The sequence below is a fragment of the Engystomops pustulosus genome, chromosome 11, assembly GCF_040894005.1.
Source record: "Engystomops pustulosus chromosome 11, aEngPut4.maternal, whole genome shotgun sequence".
In the NCBI taxonomy this organism is placed as follows: domain Eukaryota; kingdom Metazoa; phylum Chordata; class Amphibia; order Anura; family Leptodactylidae; genus Engystomops; species Engystomops pustulosus.
This window is the reverse complement of record NC_092421.1, coordinates 40,850,949-40,865,204: the sequence shown is the minus strand read 5'-3', so window position 1 is coordinate 40,865,204 and position 14,256 is coordinate 40,850,949. Positions and strand designations below refer to the sequence as shown.

Genomic DNA, 14,256 nt, shown 5'->3' with positions numbered 1-14,256 from the left:
CACAGCTCTATAAGAGGGCACCCGGCACACAGCTCTATAAGAGGGCACCCGGCACACAGCTCTATAAGAGGGCACCGGGCACACAGCTCTATAAGAGGGCGCACAGCTCTATAAGAGGGCACCCGGCACACAGCTCTATAAGAGGGCACCCGGCACACAGCTCTATAAGAGGGCACCGGGCACACAGCTCTATAAGAGGGCGCACAGCTCTATAAGAGGGCACCGGGCACACAGCTCTATAAGAGGGCACCCGACACACAGCTCTATAAGAGGGCACCGGGCACACAGCTCTATAAGAGGGCACACAGCTCTATAAGAGGGCACCGGGCACACAGCTCTATAAGAGGGCACCCGGCACACAGCTCTATAAGAGGGCACCGGGCACACAGCTCTATAAGAGGGCACACAGCTCTATAAGAGGGCACACAGCTCTATAAGAGGGCACAAGGTTCTATAAGAGGGCACCGGGCACACGGCTCTATAAGAGGGCACCGGGCACACAGCTCTATAAGAGGGCACCGGGCACACAGCTCTATAAGAGGGCACCGGGCACACAGCTCTATAAGAGGGCACACGGCTCTATAAGAGGGCATTGGGCACACAGCTCTATAAGAGGGCACCGAGCACACAGCTCTATAAGAGGGCACCGGGCACACAGCTCTATAAGAGGGCACCGGGCACACAGCTCTATAAGAGGGCACCCGGCACACAGCTCTATAAGGGGGCACCGGGCACACAGCTCTATAAGAGGGCACCGGGCACACAGCTCTATAAGAGGGCACCGGGCACACAGCTCTATAAGAGGGCACCGGGCACACAGCTCTATAAGGGGGCACCGGGCACACAGCTCTATAAGAGGGCACCGGGCACACAGCTCTATAAGAGGGCACCGAGCACACAGCTCTATAAGAGGGCACCGGGCACACAGCTCTATAAGAGGGCACCGGGCACACAGCTCTATAAGAGGGCACCGGGCACACAGCTCTATAAGAGGGCACCGGGCACACAGCTCTATAAGAGGGCACCGGGCACACAGCTCTATAAGAGAGCACCGGGCACACAGCTCTATAAGAGGGCACCCGGCACACAGCTCTATAAGAGGGCACCCGGCACACAGCTCTATAAGAGGGCACCGGGCACACAGCTCTATAAGAGGGCGCACAGCTCTATAAGAGGGCACCCGGCACACAGCTCTATAAGAGGGCACCCGGCACACAGCTCTATAAGAGGGCACCGGGCACACAGCTCTATAAGAGGGCGCACAGCTCTATAAGAGGGCACCGGGCACACAGCTCTATAAGAGGGCACCCGACACACAGCTCTATAAGAGGGCACCGGGCACACAGCTCTATAAGAGGGCACACAGCTCTATAAGAGGGCACCGGGCACACAGCTCTATAAGAGGGCACCCGGCACACAGCTCTATAAGAGGGCACCGGGCACACAGCTCTATAAGAGGGCACACAGCTCTATAAGAGGGCACACAGCTCTATAAGAGGGCACAAGGTTCTATAAGAGGGCACCGGGCACACGGCTCTATAAGAGGGCACCGGGCACACAGCTCTATAAGAGGGCACCGGGCACACAGCTCTATAAGAGGGCACCGGGCACACAGCTCTATAAGAGGGCACCGGGAACACAGATCTATAAGAGGGCACCGGGCACACAGCTCTTTAAGAGGGCACACAGCTCTATAAGAGGGCACACGGCTCTATAAGAGGGCATTGGGCACACAGCTCTATAAGAGGGCACACGGCTCTATAAGAGGGCACCGGGCACACGGCTCTATAAGAGGGCACCGGGCACACGGCTCTATAAGAGGGCACCGGGCACACAGCTCTATAAGAGGGCACCGGGCACACAGCTCTATAAGAGGGCACCCGCCACACAGCTCTATAAGAGGGCACCCGCCACACAGCTCTATAAGAGGGCACACGGCTCTATATGAGGGCATCGGGCACACAGCTCTATAAGAGGGCACCCGGCACACAGCTCTATAAGAGGGCACCCGGCACACAGCTCTATAAGAGGGCACCCGGCACACAGCTCTTTAAGAGAGCACACAGCTCTATAAGAGGGCACACGGCTCTATAAGAGGGCATCGGGCACACAGCTCTATAAGAGGGCATCGGGCACACAGCTCTATAAGAGGGCATCGGGCACACAGCTCTATAAGAGGGCACCCGGCAAACAGCTCTATAAGAGGGCACCCGGCACACAGCTCTATAAGAGGGCATCGGGCACACAGCTCTATAAGAGGGCATCGGGCACACAGCTCTATAAGAGGGCACCCGGCACACAGCTCTATAAGAGGGCACCCGGCACACAGCTCTATAAGAGGGCACCCGGCACACAGCTCTATAAGAGGGCATCGGGCACACAGCTCTATAAGAGGGCACACGGCTCTATAAGAGGGCATTGGGCACACAGCTCTATAAGAGGGCACCCGGCACACGGCTCTATAAGAGGGCACCCGGCACACGGCTCTATAAGAGGGCACCCGGCACACAGCTCTCTAAGAGGGCACCCGGCACACAGCTTTATAAGGGGGCACCCGGCACACAGCTCTATAAGAGGGCATCGGGCACACAGCTCTATAAGAGGGCACACGGCTCTATAAGAGGGCATCGGGCACACAGCTCTATAAGAGGGCACACAGCTCTATAAGAGGGCATCGGGCACACAGCTCTATAAGAGGGCACACGCCTCTATAAGAGGGCATCGGGCACACAGCTCTATAAGAGGGCACACGGCTCTATAAGAGGGCACACGGCTCTATAAGAGGGCACACGGCTCTATAAGAGGGCATCGGGCAAACAGCTCTATAAGAGGGCACCGGGCACACGGCTTTATAAGAGGGCACCGGGCACACGGCTCTATAAGAGGGCACACGGTTCTATAAGAGGGCATCGGGCACACAGCGCTATAAGAGGGCACCCGGCACACAGCTCTATAAGAGGGCACCCGGCACACAGCTCTATAAGAGGGCACACGGCACACAGCTCTATAAGAGGGCACACGGCACACAGCTCTATAAGAGGGCACACGGCTCTATAAGAGGGCATCGGGCACACAGCTCTATAAGAGGGCACCCGGCACACAGCTCTATAAGAGGGCACCCTCCACACAGCTCTATAAGAGGGCAATGGGCACACGGCTCTATAAGAGGGCACCCGGCACATAGCTCTATAAGAGGGCACACAGCTCTATAAGAGGGCATCGGGCACACAGCTCTATAAGAGGGCACCCGGCACACAGCTCTATAAGAGGGCACACGGCTCTATAAGAGGGCATTGGGCACACAGCTCTATAAGAGGGCACCGGGCACACGGCTCTATAAGAGGGCACCGGGCACACGGCTCTATAAGAGGGCACCGGGCACATGGTTCTATAAGAGGGCACCCGGCACATAGCTCTATAAGAGAGCACACAGCTCTATAAGAGGGCATCGGGCACACAGCTCTATAAGAGGGCACCCGGCACACAGCTCTATAAGAGGGCACACGGCTCTATAAGAGGGCATCGGGCACACAGCTCTATAAGAGGGCACCCGGCACACAGCTCTATAAGAGGGCAACGGGCACACGGCTCTATAAGAGGGCACCCGGCACATAGCTCTATAAGAGGGCACATAGCTCTATATGAGAGCACCCGGCACACAGCTCTATAAGAGGGCACCGGGCACACAGCTCTATAAGAGCGCACCCGGCACACAGCTTTATAAGAGGGCATCGGGCACACGGCTCTATAAGAGGGCACCCGGCACACAGCTCTATAAGAGGGCAACGGGCACACAGCTCTATAAGAGGGCACCCGGCACACAGCTCTATAAGAGGGCACCCGGCACACAGCTCTATAAGAGGGCATCGGGCACACAGCTCTATAAGAGGGCACACGGCTCTATAAGAGGGCATCGGGCACACAGCTCTTTAAGAGGGCACACAGCTCTATAAGAGGGCACACTGCTCTATAAGAGGGCACACTGCTCTATAAGAGGGCATTGGGCACACAGCTCTATAAGAGGGCACACTGCTCTATAAGAGGGCACCGGGCACACAGCTCTATAAGAGGGCACCGGGCACACAGCTCTATAAGAGGGCACCCGCCACACAGCTCTATAAGAGGGCACCCGCCACACAGCTCTATAAGAGGGCACACGGCTCTATATGAGGGCATCGGGCACACAGCTCTATAAGAGGGCACCCGGCTCTATAAGAGGACATCGGGCACACAGCTCTATAAGAGGGCACACGGCTCTATAAGAGGGCATCGGGCACACAGCTCTATAAGAGGGCACACGGCTCTATAAGAGGGCATCGGGCACACAGCTCTATAAGAGGGCACACAGCTCTATAAGAGGGCACACGGCTCTATAAGAGGGCACCCGGCACACAGCTCTATAAGAGGGCATCGGGCACACAGCTCTATAAGAGGGCACACGGCTCTATAAGAGGACATCGGGCACACAGCTCTATAAGAGGGCATCGGGCACACAGCTCTATAAGAGGGCACACGGCTCTATAAGAGGGCATCGGGCACATAGCTCTATAAGAGGGCACACGGCTCTATAAGAGGGCATCGGGCACACAGCTCTATAAGAGGGCACCTGGCACACAGCTCTATAAGAGGACACCCGGCACACAGCTCTATAAGAGGGCACCGGGCACACAGCTCTATAAGAGGGCACCCGCCACACAGCTCTATAAGAGGGCACCCGGCACAGAGCTATATAAGAGGGCACACGGCTCTATATGAGGGCATCGGGCACACAGCTCTATAAGAGGGCACCCAGCACACAGCTCTATAAGAGGGCACCCGGCACACAGCTCTATAAGAGGGCACCCGGCACACAGCTCTATAAGAGGGCACCCGGCACACAGCTCTATAAGAGGGCACACGGCTCTATAAGAGGGCATCAGGCACACAGCTCTATAAGAGGGCACACGGCTCTATAAGAGGGCATTGGGCACACAGCTCTATAAGAGGGCACACGGCTCTATAAGAGGGCACCCGGCACACAGCTCTATAAGAGGGCACCCGGCACACAGCTCTATAAGAGGGCATCGGGCACACAGCTCTATAAGAGGGCACACGGCTCTATAAGAGGGCATCGGGCACACAGCTCTATAAGAGGGCACACGGCTCTATAAGAGGGCATCGGGCACACAGCTCTATAAGAGGGCACACGGCTCTATAAGAGGGCATCGGGCACACAGCTCTATAAGAGGGCATCGGGCACACAGCTCTATAAGAGGGCACCTGGCACACAGCTCTATAAGAGGGCACCCGGCACATAGCTCTATAAGAGGGCACCCGGCACACAGCTCTATAGGAGGGCACCCGCCACACAGCTCTATAAGAGGGCACCCGGCACAGAGCTCTATAAGAGGGCACACGGCTCTATATGAGGGCATCGGGCACACAGCTCTATAAGAGGGCACCCAGTACACAGCTCTATAAGAGGGCACCTGGCACACAGCTCAATAAGAGGGCACCCGGCACACAGCTCTATAAGAGGGCACACGGCTCTATAAGAGGGCATCGGGCACACAGCTCTATAAGAGGGCACACGGCTCTATAAGAGGGCATTGGGCACACAGCTCTATAAGAGGGCACCCGGCACACGGCTCTATAAGAGGGCACCCGGCACACAGCTCTATAAGAGGGCACCTGGCACACAGCTCTATAAGATGGCACCGGGCACACAGCTTTATAAGAGGGCACCGGGCACACGGCTCTATAAGAGGGCACCTGGCACACAGCTTTTTAAGAGGGCACCCGGCACATAGCTCTATAAGAGAGCACACAGCTCTATAAGAGGGCATCGGGCACACAGCTCTATAAGAGGGCACCCGGCACACAGCTCTATAAGAGGGCATCGGGCACACAGCGCTATAAGAGGGCACCCGCCACACAGCTCTATAAGAGGGCACCTGGCACACAGCTCTATAAGAGGGCACACGGCACACAGCTCTATAAGAGGGCACACGGCACACAGCTTTATAAGAGGGAACACGGCTCTATAAGAGGGCATCGGGCACACGGCTCTATAAGAGGGCATTGGGCACACAGCTCTATAAGAGGGCACCCGCCACACAGCTCTATAAGACTGCAATGGGCACACGGCTCTATAAGAGGGCACCCGGCACATAGCTCTATAAGAGGGCACACGGCTCTATAAGAGGGCATCGGGCACACAGCTCTATAAGAGGGCACCCGGCACACAGCTCTATAAGAGGGCACACGGCTCTATAAGAGGGCATTGGGCACACAGCTCTATAAGAGGGCACCTGGCACACAGCTCTATAAGAGGGCACCTGGCACACAGCTCTATAAGAGGGCACCGGGCACACGGCTCTATAAGAGGGTACCGGGCACACGGCTCTATAAGAGGGCATCGGGCACACAGCGCTATAAGAGGGCACCCGGCACACAGCTCTATAAGAGGGCACCTGGCACACAGCTCTATAAGAGGGCACACGGCACACAGCTCTATAAGAGGGCACACGGCACACAGCTTTATAAGAGGGAACACGGCTCTATAAGAGGGCATCGGGCACACGGCTCTATAAGAGGGCATTGGGCACACAGCTCTATAAGAGGGCACCCGCCACACAGCTCTATAAGAGGGCAATGGGCACACGGCTCTATAAGAGGGCACCCGGCACATAGCTCTATAAGAGGGCACACGGCTCTATAAGAGGGCATCGGGCACACAGCTCTATAAGAGGGCACCCGGCACACAGCTCTATAAGAGGGCACACGGCTCTATAAGAGGGCATTGGGCACACAGCTCTATAAGAGGGCATTGGGCACACAGCTCTATAAGAGGGCACCTGGCACACAGCTCTATAAGAGGGCACCGGGCACACGGCTCTATAAGAGGGCACCGGGCACACGGCTCTATAAGAGGGCACCGGGCACATGGTTCTATAAGAGGGCACCCGGCACATAGCTCTATAAGAGAGCACACAGCTCTATAAGAGGGCATCGGGCACATAGCTCTATAAGAGGGCACCCGGCACACAGCTCTATAAGAGGGCACACGGCTCTATAAGAGGGCATCGGGCACACAGCTCTATAAGAGGGCACCCGGCACACAGCTCTATAAGAGGGCACCCGGCACATAGCTCTATAAGAGGGCACACGGCTCTATAAGAGGGCATCGGGCACACAGCTCTATAAGAGGGCACACGGCTCTATAAGAGGGCATTGGGCACACAGCTCTATAAGAGGGCACCCGGCACACAGCTCTATAAGAGGGCATCGGGCAAACAGCTCTATAAGAGGGCACGCGGCTCTATAAGAGGGCATCGGGCACACAGCTCTATAAGAGGGCACACGGCTCTATAAGAGGGCATCGGGCACACAGCTCTATAAGAGGGCATTGGGCACACAGCTCTTTAAGAGGGCACCCGGCACACGGCTCTATAAGAGGGCACCCGGCACAAAGCTCTATAAGAGGGCATCGGGCACACAGCTCTATAAGAGGGCACACGGCTCTATAAGAGGGCATCGGGCACACAGCTCTATAAGAGGGCACACAGCTCTATAAGAGGGCATCGGGCACACAGCTCTATAAGAGGGCACTCGCCTCTATAAGAGGGCATCGGGCACACAGCTCTATAAGAGGGCACCCGGCACACAGCTCTTTAAGAGGGCACACAGCTCTATAAGAGGGCACACGGCTCTATAAGAGGGCATCGGGCAAACAGCTCTATAAGAGGGCACCTGGCACACAGCTCTATAAGAGGGCACCGGGGACACGGCTTTATAAGAGGGCACCGGGCACACGGCTTTATAAGAGGGCACCGGGCACACAGCTTTATAAGAGGGCACACAGCTCTATAAGAGGGCACGCGGCTCTATAAGAGGGCACACGGCACACAGCTCTATAAGAGGGCACACGGCTCTATAAGAGGGCATCGGGCACACAGCTCTATAAGAGGGCACCCGTCACACAGCTCTATAAGAGGGCACTTGCCACACAGCTCTAGAAGAGGGCAATGGGCACACGGCTCTATAAGAGGGCACCCGGCACATAGCTCTATAAGAGGGCACACAGCTCTATAAGAGGGTATCGGGCACACAGCTCTATAAGAGGGCACCCGGCACACAGCTCTATAAGAGGGCACACGGCTCTATAAGAGGGCATTGGGCACACAGCTCTATAAGAGGGCACCGGGCACACGGCTCTATAAGAGGGCACCGGGCACACGGCTCTATAAGAGGGCACCGGGAACATGGTTCTATAAGAGGGCACCCGGCACATAGCTCTATAAGAGAGCACACAGCTCTATAAGAGGGCATCGGGCACACAGCTCTATAAGAGGGCACCCGGCACACAGCTCTATAAGAGGGCACACGGCTCTATAAGAGGGCATCGGGCACACAGCTCTATAAGAGGGCACCCGGCACACAGCTCTATAAGAGGGCAACGGGCACACGGCTCTATAAGAGGGCACCCGGCACATAGCTCTATAAGAGGGCACATAGCTCTATAAGAGGGCATCGGGCACACAGCTCTATAAGAGGGCACCCGGCACACAGCTCTATAAGAGGGCACCGGGCACACAGCTCTATAAGAGCCCACCCGGCACACAGCTTTATAAGAGGGCATCGGGCACACGGCTCTATAAGAGGGCACCCGGCACACAGCTCTATAAGAGGGCAACGGGCACACGGCTCTATGAGAGGGCACCCGGCACACGGCTCTATAAGAGGGCACCCGGCACACAGCTCTATAAGAGGGCATCGGGCACACAGCTCTATAAGAGGGCACACGGCTCTATAAGAGGGCATCGGGCACACAGCTCTTTAAGAGGGCACACAGCTCTATAAGAGGGCATTGGGCACACAGCTCTATAAGAGGGCACACTGCTCTATAAGAGGGCACCGGGCACACAGCTCTATAAGAGGGCACCGGGCACACAGCTCTATAAGAGGGCACCCGCCGCACAGCTCTATAAGAGGGCACCCGGCACACAGCTCTATAAGAGGGCACACGGCTCTATAAGAGGGCATCAGGCACACAGCTCTATAAGAGGGCACACGGCTCTATAAGAGGGCACCCGGCACACAGCTCTATAAGAGGGTACACGGCTCTATAAGAGGGCATTGGGCACACAGCTCTATAAGAGGGCACACGGCTCTATAAGAGGGCACCCGGCACACAGCTCTATAAGAGGGCACCCGGCACACAGCTCTATAAGAGGGCATCGGGCACACAGCTCTATAAGAGGGCACACGGCTCTATAAGAGGGCATCGGGCACACAGCTCTATAAGAGGGCACACGGCTCTATAAGAGGGCATCGGGCACACAGCTCTATAAGAGGGCACACGGCTCTATAAGAGGGCATCGGGCACACAGCTCTATAAGAGGGCATCGGGCACACAGCTCTATAAGAGGGCACCTGGCACACAGCTCTATAAGAGGGCACCCGGCACATAGCTCTATAAGAGGGCACCCGGCACACAGCTCTATAGGAGGGCACCCGGCACAGAGCTCTATAAGAGGGCACACGGCTCTATATGAGGGCATCGGGCACACAGCTCTATAAGAGGGCACCCAGTACACAGCTCTATAAGAGGGCACCCGGCACACATCTCTATAAGAGGGCACCCGGCACACAGCTCTATAAGAGGGCACACGGCTCTATAAGAGGGCATCGGGCACACAGCTCTATAAGAGGGCACACGGCTCTATAAGAGGGCATTGGGCACACAGCTCTATAAGAGGGCACCCGGCACACGGCTCTATAAGAGGGCACCCGGCACACAGCTCTATAAGAGGGCACCTGGCACACAGCTCTATAAGATGGCACCGGGCACACAGCTTTATAAGAGGGCACCGGGCACACGGCTCTATAAGAGGGCACCTGGCACACAGCTTTTTAAGAGGGCACCCGGCACATAGCTCTATAAGAGAGCACACAGCTCTATAAGAGGGCATCGGGCACACAGCTCTATAAGAGGGCACCCGGCACACAGCTCTATAAGAGGGCATCGGGCACACAGCGCTATAAGAGGGCACCCGGCACACAGCTCTATAAAAGGGCACCTGGCACACAGCTCTATAAGAGGGCACACGGCACACAGCTCTATAAGAGGGCACACGGCACACAGCTCTATAAGAGGGAACACGGCTCTATAAGAGGGCATCGGGCACACGGCTCTATAAGAGGGCATTGGGCACACAGCTCTATAAGAGGGCACCCGCCACACAGCTCTATAAGAGGGCAATGGGCACACGGCTCTATAAGAGGGCACCCGGCACATAGCTCTATAAGAGGGCACACGGCTCTATAAGAGGGCATCGGGCACACAGCTCTATAAGAGGGCACCCGGCACACAGCTCTATAAGAGGGCACACGGCTCTATAAGAGGGCATTGGGCACACAGCTCTATAAGAGGGCACCTGGCACACAGCTCTATAAGAGGGCACCTGGCACACAGCTCTATAAGAGGGCACCGGGCACACGGCTCTATAAGAGGGCACCGGGCACACGGCTCTATAAGAGGGCACCGGGCACATGGTTCTATAAGAGGGCACCCGGCACATAGCTCTATAAGAGAGCACACAGCTCTATAAGAGGGCATCGGGCACATAGCTCTATAAGAGGGCACCCGGCACACAGCTCTATAAGAGGGCACACGGCTCTATAAGAGGGCATCGGGCACACAGCTCTATAAGAGGGCACCCGGCACACAGCTCTATAAGAGGGCACCCGGCACATAGCTCTATAAGAGGGCACACGGCTCTATAAGAGGGCATCGGGCACACAGCTCTATAAGAGGGCACACGGCTCTATAAGAGGGCATTGGGCACACAGCTCTATAAGAGGGCACACGGCACACGGCTCTATAAGAGGGCACCCGGCACACAGCTCTATAAGAGGGCACCCGGCACACAGCCTTATAAGAGGGCATCGGGCAAACAGCTCTATAAGAGGGCACGCGGCTCTATAAGAGGGCATCGGGCACACAGCTCTATAAGAGGGCACACGGCTCTATAAGAGGGCATCGGGCACACAGCTCTATAAGAGGGCATTGGGCACACAGCTCTTTAAGAGGGCACCCGGCACACGGCTCTATAAGAGGGCACCCGGCACACAGCTCTATAAGAGGGCATCGGGCACACAGCTCTATAAGAGGGCACACGGCTCTATAAGAGGGCATCGGGCACACAGCTCTATAAGAGGGCACACAGCTCTATAAGAGGGCATCGGGCACACAGCTCTATAAGAGGGCACACGCCTGTATAAGAGGGCATCGGGCACACAGCTCTATAAGAGGGCACCCGGCACACAGCTCTTTAAGAGGGCACACAGCTCTATAAGAGGGCACACGGCTCTATAAAAGGGCATCGGGCAAACAGCTCTATACGAGGGCACCTGGCACACAGCTCTATAAGAGGGCACCGGGCACACGGCTTTATAAGAGGGCACCGGGCACACGCCTTTATAAGAGGGCACCGGGCACACAGCTTTATAAGAGGGCACCCGGCACACAGCTCTTTAAGAGGGCACACAGCTCTATAAGAGGGCACACGGCTCTATAAGAGGGCATCGGGCAAACAGCTCTATAAGAGGGCACCTGGCACACAGCTCTATAAGAGGGCACCGGGCACACGGCTTTATAAGAGGGCACCGGGCACACAGCTTTATAAGAGGGCACCCGGCACACAGCTCTATAAGAGGGCACACGGCTCTATAAGAGGGCATCGGGCACACAGCTCTATAAGAGGGCACACGGCACACAGCTCTATAAGAGGGCACACGGCACACAGCTCTATAAGAGGGCACACGGCTCTATAAGAGGGCATCGGGCACACAGCTCTATAAGAGGGCACCCGGCACACAGCTCTATAAGAGGGCACTTGCCACACAGCTCTAGAAGAGGGCAATGGGCACACGGCTCTATAAGAGGGCACCCGGCACATAGCTCTATAAGAGGGCACATAGCTCTATAAGAGGGTATCGGGCACACAGCTCTATAAGAGGGCACCCGGCACACAGCTCTATAAGAGGGCACACGGCTCTATAAGAGGGCATTGGGCACACAGCTCTATAAGAGGGCACCGGGCACACGGCTCTATAAGAGGGCACCGGGCACACGGCTCTATAAGAGGGCACCGGGCACATGGTTCTATAAGAGGGCACCCGGCACATAGCTCTATAAGAGAGCACACAGCTCTATAAGAGGGCATCGGGCACATAGCTCTATAAGAGGGCACCCGGCACACAGCTCTATAAGAGGGCACACGGCTCTATAAGAGGGCATCGGGCACACAGCTCTATAAGAGGGCACCCGGCACACAACTCTATAAGAGGGCAACGGGCACACGGCTCTATAAGAGGGCACCCGGCACATAGCTCTATAAGAGGGCACATAGCTCTATAAGAGGGCATCGGGCACACAGCTCTATAAGAGGGCACCGGGCACACAGCTCTATAAGAGGGCACCGGGCACACAGCTCTATAAGAGCGCACCCGGCACACAGCTTTATAAGAGGGCATCGGGCACACGGCTCTATAAGAGGGCACCCGGCACACAGCTCTATAAGAGGGCAACGGGCACACGGCTCTATGAGAGGGCACCCGGCACACGGCTCTATAAGAGGGCACCCGGCACACAGCTCTATAAGAGGGCATCGGGCACACAGCTCTATAAGAGGGCACACGGCTCTATAAGAGGGCATCGGGCACACAGCTCTTTAAGAGGGCACACAGCTCTATAAGAGGGCACACTGCTCTATAAGAGGGCACACAGCTCTATAAGAGGGCATTGGGCACACAGCTCTATAAGAGGGCACACTGCTCTATAAGAGGGCACCGGGCACACAGCTCTATAAGAGGGCACCGGGCACACAGCTCTATAAGAGGGCACCCGCCACACAGCTCTATAAGAGGGCACCCGGCACAGAGCTCTATAAGAGGGCACACGGCTCTATATGAGGGCATCGGGCACACAGCTCTATAAGAGGGCACCCAGCACACAGCTCTATAAGAGGGCACCCGGCACACAGCTCTATAAGAGGGCACCCGGCACACAGCTCTATAAGAGGGCACACGGCTCTATAAGAGGGCATCAGGCACACAGCTCTATAAGAGGGCACACGGCTCTATAAGAGGGCATCGGGCACACAGCTCTATAAGAGGGCACACGGCTCTATAAGAGGGCATTGGGCACACAGCTCTATAAGAGGGCACACGGCTCTATAAGAGGGCACCCGGCACACAGCTCTATAAGAGGGCACCCGGCACACAGCTCTATAAGAGGGCATCGGGCACACAGCTCTATAAGAGGGCACACGACTCTATAAGAGGGCATCGGGCACACAGCTCTATAAGAGGGCACACGGCTCTATAAGAGGGCATCGGGCACACAGCTCTATAAGAGGGCACACGGCTCTATAAGAGGGCATCGGGCACACAGCTCTATAAGAGGGCATCGGGCACACAGCTCTATAAGAGGGCACCTGGCACACAGCTCTATAAGAGGGCACCCGGCACATAGCTCTATAAGAGGGCACCCGGCACACAGCTCTATAGGAGGGCACCCGCCACACAGCTCTATAAGAGGGCACCCGGCACAGAGCTCTATAAGAGGGCACACGGCTCTATATGAGGTCATCGGGCACACAGCTCTATAAGAGGGCACCCAGTACACAGCTCTATAAGAGGGCACCCGGCACACAGCTCTATAAGAGGGCACCCGGCACACAGCTCTATAAGAGGGCACACGGCTCTATAAGAGGGCATCGGGCACACAGCTCTATAAGAGGGCACACGGCTCTATAAGAGGGCATCGGGCACACAGCTCTATAAGAGGGCACCCGGCACACAGCTCTATAAGAGGGCATCGGGCACACAGCGCTATAAGAGGGCACCCGGCACACAGCTCTATAAGAGGGCACCTGGCACACAGCTCTATAAGAGGGCACACGGCACACAGCTCTATAAGAGGGCACACGGCACACAGCTCTATAAGAGGGAACACGGCTCTATAAGAGGGCATCGGGCACACGGCTCTATAAGAGGGCATTGGGCACACAGCTCTATAAGAGGGCACCCGCCACACAGCTCTATAAGAGGGCAATGGGCACACGGCTCTATAAGAGGGCACCCGGCACATAGCTCTATAAGAGGGCACACGGCTCTATAAGAGGGCATCGGGCACACAGCTTTATAAGAGGGCACCCGGCACACAGCTCTATAAGAGGGCACACAGCTCTATAAGAGGGCACCTGGCAC

The 14,256-nt window shown here is 56.3% G+C and overlaps 1 protein-coding gene across 1 annotated transcript in view; it reads left to right on the top strand.

Annotated features, from left to right (window-relative positions):
• The window catches only part of C11H10orf53 (chromosome 11 C10orf53 homolog), a 68,912-nt gene that overhangs the window by 900 nt on the left and 53,756 nt on the right, over positions 1-14,256 (top strand). The window lies entirely within an intron of this gene.